Source organism: Octodon degus, unplaced genomic scaffold (assembly GCF_000260255.1).
Source record: "Octodon degus isolate 3935 unplaced genomic scaffold, OctDeg1.0 scaffold00123, whole genome shotgun sequence".
NCBI classification, from domain to species: domain Eukaryota; kingdom Metazoa; phylum Chordata; class Mammalia; order Rodentia; family Octodontidae; genus Octodon; species Octodon degus.
In genome coordinates, this window is record NW_004524699.1 from 2,517,196 (window position 1) to 2,522,558 (window position 5,363).

A 5,363-nucleotide genomic window follows, 5' to 3' on the forward strand; every position below is an offset into this window, starting at 1 on the left:
TGGTGGTGGTGACGGTGGTGATGGTGGTGGTGGTGATGGTGGTGACAGTGGTGGTGGTGGTGGTGACAGTGCTGGTGACGGTGGTGGTGACAGTAGAGGTGGTAGTGGTGTGAAGATGGTGGTGATGGTGGTGGTGGTGTTGGTTATGGTGGTGGTGACAGTGGTGATGATGGTGGTGCTGGTGGTGGTGACAGTGGTGGTGGCGGTGATGGTGGTGACAGTAACGGTGGTGGTGATGGTGGAGGTGGTAGTGGTGTGAAGATGGTGGTGACGGTGGTGTTGGTGTTGGTTATGGTGGTGGTGACGGTGGTGACGGTGGTGACGGTGGTGGTGACGGTGGAGGTGATGACAGCGTTGATGGGGTGGTTGTTGCTCCTGGTGATGGTGTGAAGATGATGCTGATGACTGATAAGAACTTTTTTTTTTTTTTTGCAGAACCGGGGATTGAACTCAGGCCACTGCGCTCGCCAGGGCAGCACTTATTCCACTGAGCCATCTCCCCGGCCCCAGTAAGAACGCTGATGGTGACGCAATTGTGTGATGGTGGCCCTGCTTTCTCGCAGTGGTCTTCTGGAGGTGGGGATTTGGCAGTGGTGATGAGGAGAGGACGGCAATGATGAGGGGATGCTGAGGGTTATGGTGATGGTGACTGTGGTGGCTCGTGCGTAGCTGTCCCCTGAAGCCTCATGCGGTCATGGGGGACAGCTTTTCAGGGCTGGATCTAGAGGGCGTGGCTTGGGAATCAAGGGCGTGTGATGGCTCACCAGCCCACTGATTGGCTTGACACGGTTCTGGCTGGGTTAAGGGCGTCGGCGCTACACCCACCCAAGGGTGGGTGGCCTGCATGAAATACAAGGGACAGAGAGAGGGCTAATGCGCTCTCGCCTGCCTGCATGCCACAGACGGCTCTTCTTCCACAGCATCCCTCTGCCATGTGCCCCGCTGCCTTGGGCCAGCCTCCTGTGGACTGACGCCCCACAAGCTGAGCGCCAATAACCTTCCCTTCTTTAGCTCTGAGTGTTGGGTCACCCAGGGCTTTGCCTCAGCAGTGAGAATGGTAACTAAGACATCAACGGAGATAATAACATAGACGGGCTCTTCCTGGCCGGGCAGGGTGGCGCAGGCCTGTAATTCCAGCTATTTAGAAGGATAAGGCAGGAGGATAGCAGATTGGAGCCCAGCCTGAGCAACGTAGCAAGGCCGCTATTATGTTTCAAAATAAAAATAAAAAGACTGGCAATGTGGTTCCGTGGAGGGCACTTACCTAGCGCATGTGCGGTCTCCACCCCTGTACTAGATAAACAAACCGAGAGCGGGCTCACTGTCCAGCCGAGGCGCGGAAACGTTCCCTGGAGAAGCTCCCCTCTCCTGGAGAGCTGGGGTCTGTCCTCACCCCTGAACGTGGGTGCCTCTGCAGCTGCCAACCAGCAGACCACAGTGCAAACGGTGCCCGAGGCCGACGCGGAGGAAGCCCCGGAGCCCCCGTTCCAGGCTCTTGGGACACACTTGGAACCTGAGCTGCGACAGGGGTACCCAGTCGCGGCGAGAACAAACTGAGAGGCCAAGCACGGTGTGCGGAGTGGCCGTCCCAGCTGAGTCCACGCTGTAAGGCCATGGTGGAGCCCGAGACCAGCTGTGTGCAGAACTCCCCGCCAGCTCTCCTACTGTCCACCTGTGCCACCCATGAGGAAAGCGCAGGCCTTGAGGGGAAGCCCCGCAGTCCCTTCTCCTTCGCAACCGCCTGCTTCCTTCGGGGACGGGGGCACGGAGGAGCCGGAGCCGGAGCCGGAGCCGGAGGCTGCTCTCTGCAGGGCCCCACGAAGGCTCACGTGGCCGTCTCGGGGTGGGCTACAGCCTGGGGCCAGCGCCTGGGTCATCTGCTGACTGTTCATATGGCTTTTCAAGAAAGCACCAAGATTTTTCACAGTGCGGCTACACCACTTTGTTCCCGGGAGCAGAGGAGGCCGGTTCCAGTCGCTGCCCAGCCTGGCCACCATTTGAATGGGCCGTCTTTTCCATCTGAACCTCGTCTGTGCTCACTGGCCATTCCAGTGTGCGCTTGACTGGCTGAATGATTAGTGCTAGGGATTAAACTCAGAGTCTCACTGAGCTATAGTCCCCAGTCCCCAGCATCTTGCTAAGTCACTAAATTGCCCAGGCTGGGCTCAAACTTGTGGTCCTCCTGCTTCAGCCTCCCAGAGGGCTACGTTACAAGCCCGGGCCACGTCCCAGCCTCACGAATCTTCTGTGGTGGAATATATGCTTAGGTGTGTGCTATACATTTCACTAGTAGTTTCTTTTTTTTTTATTTTAGGGAAGGGTCCAGGGTGTTCAGGGTCTCACTACTAGCTCGGACTCGTAGTGATCTGCCTGTTTACAGCCTCCCAAGCGCTGGGGTTACAGGCATGTGCCACCACGCCCAGTCTTAATTGCCATCTCGGTGCGCCCCAAGGGCAGGGCAGGCACGGCAGGCCCGGGGATCGAGTCCCGGCCTCTGCGTCTGCTTGCAGGTGCTTTAATCCCTAGCTATCTGGCTGGCCCTTCACAAATAATTTCTCTCCATACATGCTTTAACTTTATTTTTGAAGGATATCTTCTGTAGAATTAATTTTGGTGAAATCCAAAGTACCCTTTAAAAAGGCCCATGATTTTGTGTCCGATCTGAAGAGTCCATTCCTATACAAGTTTGTAAAGGTCACCTCTATTTTCTTTTCTTCTTGGTACTGAGGATCAAACTCGGGACCTTGTGCTTGCCAGGCAGGCGCTTATGCCGCTGGGCGAGCTCCCCAGCTCTGTATTTTCTTGTATGGGGTTTACGATTTTAAGTGGACACTCAGTTCTAGGATCCATTTTGAGCTAATTTCTGTGTTTGAAATAAGGGCTGACACGTAACTTTAGAACGGACATTTTGCTGATATAGCTCCTAAAAGTCTTCCTCTCAGTACAACTTCCGCCCAGTCATCTGGACACTGGTGTCGGTAATCAACCACAGGGGCTGGGGAGATAGCTCGGCAGTCTACAGGCCTGCCTGGCAGGCACAAGGACCCAAGCTGAGCCCTGGTACTGCGTGACGTGCCAGCCCTGTGCCAAGCTGGGTGCTGAGGAGGCGCCGGGGCCTGAGGAGACGGGAGACGGGATCACCACGGGTCTGAGCTGCATAGTGAGGCCCTGTTCCAAGTAAATTTAAAAAAAAAAAAAAAAAGATTAAAAAAATAATCAACCATAAATATGAAACTCTTTTTCTGGGTTCTCAGCCCTGTTTCTCTAAGATACCCACATCTATTTTTCATTTATTATTTTTAGAATTAAAGCCGAGCAGCCATGATTAATATAGCTTTTACGGAAAAAATGTAAAACTGTCATCTAGTAGCCAGTCCTACCCATGAATGTAGTATGGCTTCATTTACTTGTAACTTCTTTATTTTTTTCTTAAACACTGGTTTTTACTTTTTTTTTTTTCCTTTGGTAAAGGAAAGGGATCGAACTGCTTGGCAGGCAAGCACTGAGACCACCAAGCTATCTCCCAGCCCTGGACAAGTCTCATTAGTTGTTTTTTTTTTTTTTTTTTCATATTTTAGGGAAGGGTCTACAGGGTGTTCAGGGTCTCATATTAGATTGGATTCTTAGTGATCTGCCTGTTTACAGCCTCCCAAGAGCTGGGATTACAGGTGTGCACCACCACACCTAGTCCCAATCGCTGTCTCAGTGTGCCCCAGGGGCAGGGCAGGCAGGCAGGCTCAGGGATTGAACCCCTGGCCCCTGTGCCTGCTTGCAGGCACTTTAATCTGCTGAGCTATTTGGCTGGCCCATATTAGATTTGTTTTAATCATTCTTTATGCGTTATTAAAGTGAAATTTTAAATATTTCATTTTCCAGCCTTTTTTGCTGCTAATGTGTAAAAATACCTATCAGTTACTCTTCTCTCGTTGCTGGGACAAATACCCAACACTCACAGTGAAGGAAGGAAAGGTGTATGTAGCGCACAGTTACTGGAGGTTTCAGTCGGTACTCTGCGGGCTCCAGGGCGGAGCGGCACGTGGCAGGCGGCAACTGCTACTTCTCCGTTTTGCTCTCTCTGCAAAGAGCGGAGAGAGCAAAACGGAGAAGTAGCAGCAACAGTGGCAACAGGGAGCAAGTCTGTCTCCCTTCTGTTGCATTCAGGCTGTCTGCCCCAGGCCGGGCACAGTGCTCACCCCCATAATCCCTGCAGCACTCACTACCCATAATCCCAGCAGCATCCACACCCATAATCCCAGTGGATCATAAGTTAATCACGAACTCTAGAAGTCCACTCCGTGACTGCAAGAGGCTGGGGGTGAGGGGCAACTAGACACAAAACATAACGAAATATAATGGATGTTTTTATATTAACTTTGGCTCCTGTGACCTTCACTAGGTACGAAGGTTACTTAGGATGCTTATTGGGATTTTTAACATACACAATCACGGCTACACACGCGGGAAGCTTCGCTTCTCTTCTGAGCTCCTTGTCTTTTGCCTCATTTTCTTGGCTTGACATTTTCTGTGGCACTGGCACCGTGGGCAGCTGGATCGGTGTGACACAAATGTCCTTGCTTGCTACTGATCTCAAGGGGGGAAAGGTGCCAGTTGTTTCCTGTCAAATATGATGTTTTCTCCAAAATTATCTTCTTTTTGTTTTGTAGAGAAATTTCCTGCTAGGCCTCGTTTTCTGAGCCTTTTTTTATTATTATGAATGGATGCTGAATTTTGTCAAGTGCTTCCTCTGAGTCTTTGAGGTGATCATAATTTCAGAGGACATTTTCCTCCTTTACTCTGCTAATGTGGTCAGTTTGTCAGATGTGAAAGTAACGCTGAATTGTAGGGACAAATTCCAGTAGGTCACGATGCATGCCCTTGTTATGGGTTACTGTACTTAAGGTTTTGATGAGGGTTTATTAAGCCTTTGAAAAATTGTTAGGGCTTGTGTCTGGGGGGCCCCCGCAAAGCCTCACGCAGTCGCGGGCGGTTTCTACAGTCTGTATCGATTCCTGGTCCAGTGCTGGGACTACAGGCCTGGGGCGGGCAGCCCGCGTCCACGGCGAGGGAGGAGGAGAGGCTCAATAACTGCCGCTCCTCCCGTGTCACTCTTGTCGCTTTTGTTGTTTTCTGCAGCCATGACCTGCTCCCCTCTGCCGTGTGCCGCTCTGCCTTGGAGCCAGCCGAGTATGGGCTGAGACCTCCACAAACTGTGAGCTAAATAAACCTGTCCTTCCCTAAATCTGGGCAACAGGTATTTTGTCCCAATGATGAGAGAAAAGTAATCAAGACAAAAATATTGGGGGCCTGCCCCTTAGCTCAGCTCTTTAAGTGGCTGCTTCAACAAAGCAGTCAGGCTCAGGTTG